The following is a 14,981-nucleotide window of genomic DNA, read 5'->3' as shown; positions in this document are numbered from 1 at the left end:
TTTGAGTGGGGCTTTTAAGATTGGTTTGGGCTATAAAAGTAGAGCCAAAACTTTTTTTTTATTTTGACTGGGCTTTAGTAATAAGGCCCAGAGCTTCTTTTCCTCCCGATTCAAGTTTTTCCGAGCCGGGTGAGCTATCCGGTTTAAGATACTCTTGACTTGGCCCAGTAGCCAAATAGGACAGGCTTAACTGTAAGCCCATATTGCTCGAAGAATTATTCTTACAAAGTGGGTCTTCAAACATAATGGGAAGTCGATTCATCGATGACATGTCATTTGGGGCATACGTGGCTCGAGCATGGAATTCGTGATGTTGAAGTGGTGAGGGTGTCACACCCCACCCAACTGTATCGGGCCAACCCGACTACTTGTGGATGTGACCCATAGTCTCAAATCTCAATATCATTGGTTATGATTACACAATCAATACAGTCAACATACTATCATTATTGAGAGCAGGGGAATAAGTGTCATGTATTTGATAATTAAGAATAAGGAATGTCACATTAAAGGAAAGAAAAGCGTATAAAGGTTTATTACATACATTATTGAGGACCTAACAAGTACTCTACATCCCAATATGTTAGCTGCAAATCCCAATAACAAATAGAAATCCTATGATGTTTACTGAGCTCCATATGAGCACTCCATACACATGCATAAACCATCGTGTGGCTCATAGTCATTAACCATTGGTGCCTTATATATTCCCACTAGAGTAGAGAACTCGTGTTCATCCAAGCCGTCATAACTTGCAATCAAATCTGAAAATGTTGCCCAAGATGGTGAGTTCCGAAAAAGTCACGAGGCAAAACAGTCCACACATGAATATTAAAAATGCCAAGATGGCCTAGGATGCGTCTGATATGCAAACCATGCTAGTCTCTTCCAAGGCAACACACATTAAGTTCAACAATAGTCCCCTCTAGGTAGGTCCATACACCGACCTCCCACCGCTCTTAGCCACCTTTCGAGCATCATGACCCCACCATCTTTCAAGTGTCATGACCCCTCCCGAATCCTAGCCGTCTTTTGGGCGTCACCGACCCCTCACGACTCCCAATTAACTTTTGGGCATCACAACGTAAGTTCTAAGGGTAGGTCACCACTATCTCACAACAACTAAGGTAAGGGGTAATAGATCCATCAATTCTATATAATGACCATTGGTTTGAGAGTGGCGCATGTTAGGGAATTACCTAGCTAAATGCAGAGTCACCGACCCTTTTGGTCCAATATCCATCCCAATCTAGGAATGTTGATTCTCACGGCTCCTAACAGTCTTTTGGATAAACACCTACAACCCTATGGTCATCCACATATAGTTTAGTGGAGGAACTCCATGTCCCCTCTCACAACTTTCCATTGTCGTTTGGGCACCCACAAGCCCAACCTATATCATATGCAACCCTACCATGAATGATATGCTGGTAGGACTGTGTCTCCTCGTGGCTCTCAATTGTCTTTTGGACACCCACCAACCACCTACCACTACCACGGCTCATTTAGCTTTAATTCCCTTGCAACCCTAATATGCATACACATACCTAAATTTCCAGCCCAACATGCTTTCTAATATAAAAAAGTACAGTATTAAATAAATAATATAATAAGCATACTCCGACGATGCATCCCATGTATGCATGTCCTAAATAACATGTATAAGCATTACAACACATCACAAGCATGCATATGAAACCATATGAAAAACTCGAAGGATCAAACCAACCATATGCATATCGTTTCCCTCACTTGAATGATTGTCTAAAACCTTCAAAACAAGTCCAAACTTCATAAAAATCTACACTAACAAGTCCCTATTACTCCTAGGAACATGTATATATAATTAGAATTAGTGTTTGGGATCAATCAAGCTAAATAGACAACCAATGTCACACCCCACCTAGCCGGTATTGGACTTACCCAAATACCTGTGAGGTGATTCATAACTACAAGATCTAGGTTTATGGCCAATCCATAACTACATAATACAAAATAGCATAATCAAAGGAGAAAGTTTTAAGAGGTATCAATTATAAGTTATTATAGTTATCCAAAATTAATCTCAAAGTTAAATCAAATTTATAGTTATTATAGCGGAAGTCTCAATGTTATCATGAATTTTTTAAAAAGGTAGTCCTTCAATTTCACGAATCAAAGTATTGTAGTCTTAATGAAACTCCATGATATCTTAAAGAATGCCACACGACAATCAAAGCAGTTGAATACCGTAAGAACAGTCCAAGCATGGACACGCATCACCAAGGGTATCCATCTCTTCGCTAGTTGGTGCATCCTACTGCTTCAGCAGCACTAGGTACTCCAAAATGATGTTGTCATCATAACCTGTATAAAAGTCTAAAAAAATATATTTTCCTCACAAGATGAGTTCCAACAAAATTAGTGTGAAGTCAACAATATCATATACCAAGCACTTAACATATGTATGTAGTACGAAATGTAAATGAAATATATAGATATTGTGACATCCACCCAGCCGGTTCCCTATCTGGCATATCCGAGTGTGTGATCCACAGCCCAAAAAATCAGTATCGAGGAAATCAACCTCCCAATAACATTAAGTCAAAGTTAACTGTATAAATTAAGAGATCAAGATAAGATTCAAAGAATACAATTAGAGTGTGGAAAATGATACCAATAGAATAAATCAAATGTAGAGTGTAGCAGAAAATTACTCTACAGTAGCAGCGAAAAAGTAGATCAAAAGTAAAAGAAAGATTACAATCGGTTCCCAAAATGAAAGGGAAAAGAAAAGAAGGAAACAAAATCTTAACTAAGGTCTCATCGAATCTATAAATAACATATCCATAATTAAAAGAGATGATGTCCCATTGTTGGCACACAAGTACTAGAGTCGGACTAATCTTGATAAGCTCCAGTCTCGTACTGATAGTCTTCACCGTCGTAGTCATCATAGCCAGTACCTTGGGTACTGTAAGAGTCATCAGCTTGGTCTTCATAGTATTGACCATCATAATCATCAGTACCTGTAGATAAGTCTAACAAAGATGTTGCAAAAAGGAGTGAGTTCAAAAGAACTCAGCAAGGTAGTTCATTCCATAATAACATAATAACACATGATAGTAAATCATACAGAATGCAATATGATATGAAACAGGTAATGCAGACCTGATTCTAACTCTATGTATGATGGTCTCTATTGGCAGACATACTTTAAGTCATAGCACCATACTCATCTGGGTAGGGTCTAAATCACTCTCCCTCAACCATATCGGTATCTTGGGTTCTAAAGTCTGCTTCTCAAATTCAAGGTATCTAGATTCCGCATCTAATAATGTATGACTTACAAAATAGATGGGATTCTGAATCGTACCGTCTTCTCGAATTAATACAGCACTCACTGCAGCCTTTGAAGAGGATAAGTACATTTGTAAGGCTTCTCCTGGAATTGGTTGAGATAAGACTAGTGGACTAGTCAACCTTCTTTTTAATTCTTCAAATGAATTTTGACAATTCCTCGACCATCTGAATTCATTGAGTGCGTTTAGATTCTTCAACGTTTTGAAAAAGGGGGCACACTTATCTCCATATCTAGATATAAATCTGCTCAAAGCCGCAACCTTCCCTGTCAAACTTTGGATTTCCTTCATATTGCTAGGTGGTGACATATCCAAGATGGCCTTAATTTTTTCTGGATTTGCCTCAATACCCTTTTGTGTGACCATATAACCCAAGAATTTCCTAGATTAAACTTCAAACGCACACTTCTCAGGGTTAAGTCTCATTCCATTCTTTCTGGGTACATCAAAGCATTCCTTTAGATCAGTGAGGTGATCAGATTTGAATTGACTCTTCACCAAAAGATCATCAACATAAACTTTCATATTCCTCCCAATCTGATCAGTGAACAATTTATTCATTGCTCTTTGATATGTTGCCCCGGCATTCTTCAATCCAAAAGGCATAACTTTATAAAAGTAGCTTTCATGATTTGTTATAAATGTCGTGTGAGGTTGGTTCTCCTTCTTCATAAGGATCTAATTATAGCCCGAATAGGCATCCATAAAGCTTAGCATTTGCTGACCTGAAGAGGCGTCAATTAACTGATCAATCTGTGGCAAAGGATAGCAATCCTTGGGGCAAGCCTTTTTCGAATCAGTATAATCCACGCACATTCTCCATTTACCATTATGCTTTTTCACCATTACGACGTTTGCTAACCATTTGGGAAACTCAATCTGCTCAATAAACTTTGATTTCCTAAGCTTTTCAACTTCAATTTTGATTGCATCATGTTTTTCTGATGAGAAATTCCTCCTTCTCTACTTCACAAGTTTAACAGTACTGTCTATCCAGAGACAACGCTCTGCAACCTCCCTGCTCAGCCCTGGCATATCCTAGGCTGACTAGGAAAAAACATCCGCATTCATACGGAGAAATTCTTTCAACAAGACTTTATCCTAATTGGTCTGATCAGCCCCAATCATTGTCCTCTTTTATGGATTTTAGAGATCGAAAGAGAATTTTTCTAATTTCTCCACCGGTTCTCCCCTCTGAATTTTCTCCTCATCTCTACTATCCATAATTTCAATAGTAAGGGCAAGAGCTTTACCTTGTGATTTGGAATCTTTCAAAAATGTTGTATAACTTTTCCTCGAAGTTTTCTGGTAAGACATGAATTCTCCAATGCCTCCTTCAGTTGGGAATTTCATTTTCAAATGCTTGTTGAGACCACAGCACCAATAGAATTTAAAGTTGGTCATCCCAGAATTATATTGTATGCCGATAGATTTTTTATCAGCAGTAATTTGGTAATTGTAGTCACCGTTTGCGGATGTGTTCCTAGTGTTAATGTCAACTCCATAGTTTCTTCCACAGAAGTAGACTCTCCAGAAAACCCAAATAACCTTATTCCACAAGGTTTTATCTTTTCAGTATCCAGCTTCAACCGTTGAAAGGCTTCGTAAGACATGATGTTTACAGAAGATCCCGTATCAATTAAAACCTTGTGAATGTCTCTATTTGCTAGTTCGATAATAACAACAATCGCATCATCATGTGGCTCTTGAATTCCACTCATTTCCACCTCCGTAAAGATTATTTCCTTTGTCTTCTTAATTCATTTTGGAATGACATGAGATTCAACAGATTTAACATACCTGGCATGCGCCTTAGACTTTGAAACCAAATTTAAGTCTAAGCTCCCCAATATGATCATAACAGGAGATTGTTTTTGTTGAACTCTTTAATTTTCCTGACCTTTGGCACTTTCATCTGGAGAATTAGGCTGAAAATATCTTTTCGCCTTGTCCTCCCTTCCTGGTCCTCGATTATTCCACCTACTTCATTGATCAGCAACATCCCTTTGTTGTCCTCCATTTCGTCTTTGAACATACCGATCCAGACACCCCTGATTGATCAACCGTTCAATCTCATTTTTTAGAATTCTCCAATCATCTATATCATGACCATGATCTCTATGAAATCTGCAGTATCTATTTGGATTCTGCCTTCGCTATCATCCGTGCTGGCCATTTCACAAACACCTAATGTTCGATTCGCATTAGAATTTCTGATCTTCTTGCATTCAAAGGAGTATAATCTCTTGGAAATGGTCTTGGAACATCTCTTCTATTTTGACGATCAGAACCATTCCTTGGATAATTTCTGCCATTTCTCCGATCCCTTTGATCAAATCTTAGAACTCCATCTTCTTTCGTTTTGCTCCCATCACCATCAGCCTCTTTCCTGGCTTGCAAGATATCCTTCATGTTAGCAGACTGATTACATCATGATGTTAGTTCTGCAATGTTTGCTGGCTTGTTCATAATTAAGAATTCCAATAGATGATCATTAGTCAAAACTCTGAACATAGCATCATAAGCTACTGCTTCATTTAGGTCTTTTATTTGAATTGATTCTTGATTGAGTCTCTTCATATAACTTCGGACCGATTCCCTTGACTGTTGACGAATTGCCGCCAGGTTATCCACTGTTTTGTTGTTTTTCATACTGCTTTGGAATCTCGATAGAAATTTTTTGTCAGATCTCTGAAACTTCCAATTGAATCTGGTAGTAGACTAAAAAACCAAGTTGTTGCTGGACCTTTCATTGACGGCGGAAAAGACTGACACTTCAATACATCAGAATTGCCTGCCAACATCATAGCAGAGTTGAACTGAGCCATGTGTTCCAACGGATCTGAACTTCCATCGTACATTGTAAATATTGGAAGTATGAAGTTATGCGGCAATGGCGCTGACATAATATCTCTAGAAAACGGATTTCGATCCATCATCTCTTCCGCATTTTCTCCATTATCCGTATTTGTTAGTCGCTGAATCTGATCGTTTAGAATACAAAATCTCTTACTTATTTCATATCCATGGACTTCAGATCTATCATCCTCTGATTTTTCTTTCTCTTTCTTCTCTCTTCGACTCCCCAAAGTTTTACTCTTCCTACTTTGGCTTTGACTTATACCATCATCCTTAGATGATATCTAATCTTCCAACTCCAAAGGAATGTAACTTGGATCTGCATTTTCTCCTGATCCCTCTGTAAGAACTGACCTCCTCTGGCTTTCTCTCAATCCTTGCATCCGAGGATTTTGGTTAGAGACCGCCTCGACTCGGGAAAGAGTATGAGATTTTCCAGCAGATGAGATCAAAACTCTTCCTTCTAGCAAAACTCCTACTTGTTTTATGAATGATCTCATCATTCTGTGTTTCAAGGATCTAATGTTGCATACTTTCAAATCATGCAGTGATTTGATTCGGATTCGGCTCTGGCTGAGAAACAAAAAGCGTATTTGCGAGCTGTTTTCTCCTGTCTCTCAGAAATTTCAGCATGATGAGGTGAGTGATCCTCTGTTACTCCATGTTTTTGTCGAGTTTGCATTGTCGGAATCTGTAGTGTTGGCACTATTTCTCTTGTTTTTCTCTTTGGATTCATCTTTCTTGGCTCTCTCGACTAGCCTCTTGCCATTTCGACCGGTACTACCTCCTCTCGCTCAGGCAATTGAGCCATGACCTCTGTCTTGAAGCTTTCCCACAGACGGCACCAAATGTTGGTGCATATTTCGCCGTGGTCTCTGAACCGTGAATCAAACACCAAACTTTGCGGATCTAGATTGATCTGAACCGATTTAGATTGAGCTGAATGGAACTCCCGCTTCTTGTAAGACAGTTAACTCGTTAGAAACCGAGCCGAGAGTCTTGATCAGAGTCGCATCTCCAACGATCTTGTCAGACGATAGTTAAGGTAGGGTTTCAAAGCTTCTGCAGAGCTTTAATGGAGATAGACAGGAATCAAATGTGTAATGCCCCGCATCTTTTTCTAGTATTATTTTATTATTGTGGGCGAACATGTCATTGTGATCGAGGTCAGACATCGTTTGTGGGTCCCACAACAGTGGAATTAGACTGAACCGAAAGCGAGGAAATGATCAGCGTAAATTTCTGGACCTAGAGGTATGAATATTTGTGAAACCCAGCCCTAACCTTGACCCGGAAACCTTGTTATTTGTAGGTCCGATGACCCGAAGTAAAGTAAGAAGTCAGCTTTGGGCCATCCCAGTAGAGGACTTGGTGTCTGGCTTTGAATCCATGAAGGTTGATGATGAGGTTCTATTTATGGAAACAGAATCCTGATGAAGATCTAATTAGTTGATGGACTTGGAGTGCTCTCTATCTTGGTTTGAAGGCATTTCTACCTACTAGGTAAGTCACTTGACTTGTGTGCAAAACCCCTTTAGGTTTGGATTTGATCCGGGCCTTCAATCCCTCGTTTTGGCCTTGTTGTCAGATTGGTCGACCGATTGGTCGACCGGGCCAGTCGACCAATCCACTCGACCAATGGGTGCTGTCTTTGGCAATTAGGTTGATTCTTGCTCTATTTAAGTCTAACCTCGAGTCCACTTCGTATTTGCTGCCTCCAAACCCTCCGGAACGAACCAAAGACCTCTCGCAAGTCATCTCTCTTGCATCCTTGGAGTTTTCTTGGCGGATCTTCGTCGGAACTCTTCTTTTTGCATCAAAAGGTATGTCTACTCTCTCTTCTTCTCCTACATCTTTGTTTTTCTTTCCTTTTTGAGTTGAGACAGTAGAAGAGATGCTGCATCTTCTGTTGCAAACATCTCTGAACATGTTCTCATGATCATCCTAAGGATTTAAGGCTAGAACAATGATCTTAACCATGATCATTGCAAGCTTTTGAAGGATTCATGATCAAACCATGATTTAATCTCTGTTAATTTCCTAATCTGAATTCCGATCTCTTTGGATCTTCTTTCATTGATCATGTTAGTGGTTAATGGTTGTGTTTTCTTTCTATGATCCATAATCCATAGAATTCTAGTTGTTCTCTTCTACCTTACTATGTGTTCTTCATGATGCATGATAGTTACATATATGGTAAGTTTTATTTCCTTATTTAGATTTATGCTTCTAAGCCTTATTCCATGAAGACCTATGCATGTTTCATGTTTTCATACCAAAGCAATGATCCATCCTCCTATAGTTCTTGTCTTGTTTTCTATTTCAAAATTCATCAAGATCCATGTTTGAGTTAATTATGGTAACTTTTTGTTTCCTAATTTGGATCTTGATACCTTGATTTGATTAGTGTTTTGAGGTCCCCTATATGCTAGAATACTACGATGTAGTCTACCCCTTGATTAGTACCCTTTGAACCACCAAATTCGGATTTCATATCTCAAAACTCGATTTTATAAGCTACGTCGCATTGGTCGACCGATTGGTCGACGGACCACTCGACCAATCCACTCACCAATGAGTACAAAGCAACTCCAGAATGGTCCGTTTGGATGTTTTGATATATATTCGCTAGGGATCTTTCCTAATATGTTGTATATACTTGTTTAGGACCTTCTTCTCAAGTTTGCCAAGATCTTACTTGATTTCTTAGGATTCTTTGCGAGTTATAAAAGGTAAGGATGGTTATTTCCTTAATTACATAGTTAGCATGAATCTAGTTTCTATATTTGAATGTCATTAATATGTTTCTTAAATTAGATTCTTACAATGATATACTACTGTTGCATAACTTGATTTACAGAGCATTACTTATTCATATTGAGTTGATTCATGTATGATTTACTTACCAATGTTATACAAGTGATTGTAAATATTGATTTCTTTCCATATATGGAGTTACCATATATGTGATGTTGTGAATTGATGCATGTGTATGCTTACGTATGGTTTGGAAAGGAGAGGTGTCCTTTTGACACTTCCGTCCTTGGACTACTACGGAATATTATGGGATGTTTCCGGAGATGCCCTCCGGACACCTTCCTAAACCGTTGGATGACAATATAGGATTGTCTAGTAGTGTTTGGCTAGGATGTCCTGTTATGTCAGACCCTAATCGGAGGGGTATTGAGACCGAACGACCCGTGGTAGCAATGGGGATTCATGGGCGCTCAAGACCGGTAACCAACCCGTGAGAGGACAGGAATACATTGTGGGGGCCATTGTTGGTAGGGTTCATATGGTTGGACTTGGGCTCACGGGCGCAAGACCGGTAACCAACCCGTGAGAGGACGTGAGAGCTCCGTACATATGTGGATAACCAATAGGGTTGATGAGTCCGTAGTCCGAGTTGGTCGGTGCCAAGGATACGCCGACTCTAGTGTGAAGGATACCGGAAAGGATCGTGGGGACGAGGAATGGAAGTATCGGATCGACTTGATGTAACCAAGTAGAAGACTTGCATTTGGCTAGGTATTACCCCGACATGCGCCAAGACTTATACCAAATGGTTGTGAAAGAGTGTGTTGACTTAACCCCCCGCCAAGGTTTGTCCCGAGGGATGAAGGACCCATTACCAATCGGCTGCTCAAGACCGGTGAAATGATCCGTGAGAGAATCCAAGATATCTTAAATGGTTGAGGATGTGAGTGGACTTTCCTAAAGAAGTACGGTGCTATGACTTAAAGCATGCCGCAATAGAGACCAATACTTAGAGTTAGATTCATTCATTCATTGTTTGTCTCATATCATATTGCATTTATGATTGTTCGAATCCCGCCATTATGTTATATGGATTTTAACGCCTACCGAGTTCTTTGAAACTCATTCCTTATTGTACAATGTTGTTAGACTATCCTGCAGTACCGAGTACTATGACGGTTCCATGAGGAAGCGCAAGGCGAAGAGACATATCTCCAGGAAGGTGATTGCGGTTACCACAATTACTCAAGATCCCACGGGTGGTTATGCCCGTACGATGCTTAGTCCGACCATTGAGTGGAAGCGCCTTGTGCCATTTATGAGATCTATACCTACAAGGATGTCGTCTACAAAGTGGAGAATAATTTAGTTACCCAATGTACGCTACGAGATTAGTTTTTATCTAGTTTATTCTTTCGAGCACTTTTCCGCCGGATGTAAAGTGGGATTTTTGCTTCACTTTACTTATCGTTGACACTCGATATATCTATTATTCTAATTCATTTATGATTCATCTTCTTTATTGAATCTATGATTTATCTTCCGCACTCATGTTATGATTGTTCATGATTATGTTATTGTTTATGTGGGAGGTTGATCACTCGAACCGATCTTGCGTGGATCACACTCTCGGGTATGCCGGATAGGGACGCGTGACAATATTAGCACAAGTGGGCCCCGCATAAGATATTATAGCGGCCCACAAGCCCATAATAAAGCCCATTAGCCATTTAATATTTATATATGTATATATATATATTATATTTATTATATATATTATATATATTATATTATTTACCCAACCGACTCAAGAGGACCGACTTAAGAAATTGGGAAGAGGGATTATTGCTGCGAATGGAGAAAACACGAGAAGAGAAGAAGTAGAAAAGCAAGAGAATAGAAGAGGAGAGAGAAGGAGTGGGGAGAAGTGGAGAGGAGAAGAGAGAGAAGAGGAAGACCGAGAATAGAAAGAGAAAGAGAAGTTCAGAAGAAAAGAGAAGGGTTGGGAATTTGAAATCAGTGTAGCAAGGTTAAGAAGAGAAGAGTGTAGCGGTGAGAGAAGAAGTGGAACGTGGGGAGAGAAGACAAATAGAAGAAGAAGAAAGATTAAGAGAGAGAGAAGAAGCAATTAAAGAGAGGAGAGAGAGTTGGGAGAGGTGAGTTGTGTGTGAGGTGAAGTTGAGGAACAGGGGAGAACGTGGAGAAGAGAGAGAGAGAGAGAGAAAAGGAAAGAGGAGAAAGCCTAGAGGAGAGAGAAGGAGTGGGGAGAGAAGAGGAAGACAAGAAAGAAGAGAGGAAAACCGTGGGGAGGAGAGAGAAAGTAGGGAGAGAGAAAATAAAATAAAATAAAAGGGGAAAATCTACCGTTGGTTCCTACGCCGAAATAGCCGATAATTGTTCGAATACCGGAGGGAAAGCGGTTTTATCAGAATCAGGGTCAAATCACACACACATGGAACCAGGACAGGTAAGTAATATTGACCAACCTATGTATGATAAGTGGGTGTTTTCCTTTAATAGATATGTAGCATGCACATGATAACATAAAAGCTATTTTATGTATTCGTTGATGCAATTTATGGAAAGTGCATGATATATGTGTGTTTGTGTATTGAACAAAATGCATGGGATTGGATGACTGCTTAATGAGTTGATTGAACTGCTTGAAATGGAATGTTGATAGCATTCTTGAACTGTTAATTATGCATTTGAAAGAATGATTATGCATGTTAAATGTAAATTATCATGCTCTCATGTTTAAATAATTGAATTGTATGGAATTGTGTCCAGCTTTACTCATATGAGACTGAATGATGATTGAAATGAAAAATGTATATTGAAATTGGCAGAGTATGGTAATGCAATACTGGAACTGCAGATGAAAAGAGTAAAAGAAAAAGGAATAAAATGTAATGGCCGAAGTCCCGGTGCTTATGTACCCAAATGGGAAGGCATGAAGCAAGACCGAAAAGTGAAAAGATTGAGTCGGCCGATGGCAATCCACGAGGTGTACAAGGCCTTGTGCCTAGAAGCCACTTCGGTGGTGAAGAGACAGAAGCCACTTCGGTGGTGAAGAGACAGAAGCCACTTCGGTGGTGAAGAGACAGAAGCCACTTCGGTGGTGAAGAGACAAAGCCACTTCGGTGGTGAAGAGACCGAAGCCACTTCGGTGGTGAAGAGATATGTGCATCCCCGGATTTGCCTAGGCTCAAGACTATAATGTCGATAACTGAAATGCAATTAAAAAAAAAGGAAAAGGAAAAAAAAAGAAAAGGAAAAATGAGCGGGAAAAGGATAATGGAAAAGGAAAACGAAAAAAAAAAATTGGAATGTATGATGTTATATGATTATTGATGCATGATGAACGCCCGACTTACTTACATGGTTGTCTATATGCTACCGGGCCGCAAAGCTCATTATTGAAAATGTTGACAGGTCCTCGGACACGCGATAAGGGCAAGGGTGCGCTACTTGACAGTACCTTTAAAGTTGAAGATGGGAACATTTTCTTTTTGTTGCAACTAATGTTAGTTTGAATGAACTGTGAATGTATATATTTCTTTGAGATTGTATGAACTTTACTAAACACTGTTGTAAGGTCAAATGTAAGTATAACAGGACTTTAGACTGTGTACATATGTGTATGAGTCAAATTATCAGACAGGTTGTTTGTTTGTTCTAAAGAATGTTTAGTCTGGTTTTAGTAGTTAAAAACAGGTTTATTTTAAGGAATGAACTGTCACGTGCCCTAGTTAAATGTCCATAATGAGGGCCCCACCAAGCCTGTGACAACTGGGGTCGTGACAAAATGAGAGTTCCATTGAGTTCCAATGTGTTACCTTTTGAATGAATATGACGTGCCTTTATATAGAATTTTTCCCGCTTGATCTCCTTTTGACTGTGATCGTTGGATTGTAATAATGAACTTGACGGTCGTGATCAGACCTTTATTTGACTTTCTGGGCGAAACCATTGTTGGCTGTGCTTTATCAGTTAGAACCGATCGAATCATCACAAAACCGGAGTGAACCAGCCTGAACCGGGATTGGGATATTTTACTCACAACAAACACAAACAACCACTATATAGAATTCAAAGTTAATAAATACCACGAAAACTAGGTTGGAAAAGAGGGTTTTTCATGAATGTTCACCTTTCTACTCGTTACCCAATGATTCAAGCCTCGATGCGATGCCGTGTGGAAAGAATCCACCAAGCTCCTTGGAATTTCTCCTCTCCCAAGCCCTCAACCCCACTCTAGCAATAAAAAGTATGTTTATGGGGAGTTGGGAACTTAAAATAGGGTTTTTGCTTCAAAATACTTAGTCTGGCCAGCAATTAGGTAGGGGGCGGTTGAACCAGCCGTTCAACCGGCCCTCTGTCTCTCTCATGCTAGCGCCGATTTCGGTGATTTTTGGATGGGTAAAAAGGTCATTTCAAGGCCTAACCAATGGTGTATTTTACCTTGACATTTGAGCCTTCCTCTATCGATTTTCGGACGTGCCAAAATCTTCTTTTTAAGCCTTTTTTATTGATCTTCTCTCTCCTTTTAAACTCTAATAGAGTGTCTGAGTCTTCTACAAGGTCATCCATTTCCGAACTTCCAGGCTTGACTTGAATGGTCCACAGTTGTCTACTTGAGCTCCGAGTTCGCAGTCTTGAAACCATATGGGTTAAAGGGTCAGAAATACTAGGGATTTCACAATTAAGGTCTACACACATAGGGGTCAAAGTTCAGATTTTTTTATATGCATACTCATCTCTTGATTAGCTCGTTTTATATCATTTCTGAATTATGGTTGAACTTGACTAAGATTGAATATTAAATCAATATGAGGGTTTGTCTGATTTTTATGTTTGCTCGAGGACTAGCAAATGTTTAAGTTGGGGGTAACTTGATAGTTTCATTCCATGTATATTATTTTGACTAGTTAATTGACTATATTCTTATGTGTTCACAATTTTTTTGGATCATTTTACCCTAATATTGCATGTAAATGAATATTTGGCATTCTTCCCCTAATTTTTTGTAATTGTGGTAATTTTATATATTTCCTAGCAAATCCTAATTCAGATTAATTATTTGTGCTTATGGAGAATCACCTCAGCAATTGGACTCCTTCAACAACAACTAAAAGTGGACACCTCACCAACCAATTTTGTAGGGGCATTATGGGTATCTGAAGAAATTTGGCCAAGAGAATCCTAAGGAACCATAACGTACAAAGAGTTTCCCTTTTTTATCTTCCCACATGGATTTCTACTCAAAATTATACTTTTAATTTCCAAAAAGAGAGGTTCCACTAATATTCAAACTCAAATTACTAAATTTAGAGTCCAAATCCTAACCAATGACCAGTAGTTTTCTTATTCAAGTTAGATATGGAATTCGGAGAATATTTGTATTAGATTGAGTCAACCAATCCTATTCCATGTAATCTAGGGAATCACTTTATAAAAGGGAAGGAAAGTGCATCAGCCAAGACGAATTTTAGAGAATAAAGAGGGAGATGAATTCTAGAGAGAGAAGACCTGGAAGAGTTTTTGCCTTGGGCGAACTTTGAGAGAGAACAGCTGGAGCTTCTTCATCAGTCTTTAGTCTAGAGTGATGTTCCTAGGATATTCTAAATTTCTACTACTAGAGCGTAGATGGATCCTTACATGAATTAATTTATTGATTTCTCTCTTTCATGCAATACAATCATCTACTCTTCACTTTCTTCAATTTTTCATACATGTAACAATGGAGAATACATATTAGACATAGAGTTGAAGAATGATAAATTACATCTAATGCGTAATAGGTTAAACGGTTTGTTCAACATTGTTTGGGGATTCATGTTTCATGCAATGCATTGAATTGATCTTCTATGTATACAAGGTAAAAGAGATCTATTGTGTTAGGGACCCTCAGGAGTAATAGATGGGATGATCTAATTTAGTAATTCTATCAACAAAGGTAGAGAGTAAATTGATTGTAAGAAGGGGAGGGATTGATAATTTATGACATGTTTGGTTAAATCG

This window comes from Hakea prostrata, chromosome 4 (genome assembly GCF_041222555.1).
Source record: "Hakea prostrata isolate BN-2017 chromosome 4, UWA_Hpros_2, whole genome shotgun sequence".
In the NCBI taxonomy this organism is placed as follows: Eukaryota; Viridiplantae; Streptophyta; class Magnoliopsida; order Proteales; family Proteaceae; genus Hakea; species Hakea prostrata.
Note: the sequence above shows the minus strand (reverse complement) of the source record.